The sequence below is a fragment of the Drosophila simulans genome, chromosome 3R (assembly GCF_016746395.2).
Source record: "Drosophila simulans strain w501 chromosome 3R, Prin_Dsim_3.1, whole genome shotgun sequence".
NCBI lineage: Eukaryota > Metazoa > Arthropoda > Insecta > Diptera > Drosophilidae > Drosophila > Drosophila simulans.
This window is the reverse complement of record NC_052523.2, coordinates 2011391-2011936: the sequence shown is the minus strand read 5'-3', so window position 1 is coordinate 2011936 and position 546 is coordinate 2011391.

Sequence of the window (546 nt, the reverse complement as noted above, 5' to 3'; positions counted from 1 at the left end):
GTTCAAAAGAAAATTTTCGTGGCAATCGAGACTTTAATTCGATTTGGATCTGGACTCTTATTTATATTATTAATACCCGGGCCTTTTAAATTGTTTACCTTCTTTTCTAAGCAATATCCTATGGGAAATAACGATTTGAGAATTTCGATCTCAAAATCTAGCCAAAATCGAAAATCAGCATATTCAGATCGAGATCAAACCATTCTCAGTTTGCAATTGGCCTTATTCTCATTTTTCGCTCTCTCTCTCTTTCATTTATCCCCTCCCCCTAACGGCACTCTTTTACGATCTTAAACCCGATCCTGCTTCCCTTTGAAAATATCATCACTAAGATTTATTCTCATTATTCTCAGAGAATGATTGATGACACTGAGCACAACCGATCTCGTTTCGTTTTCGTTCTCACTTTTTTTCTGTGTGTAGTAAAGTAAAGTAAGTGTACACAAAAACACTCCGGAAATCGTCTATAGGTTTTTTGGACTATGTGATTACCAGGTAAACACACACTAAATGTAAGACCTAATTGGCTGATAAGATAGCTTCCAA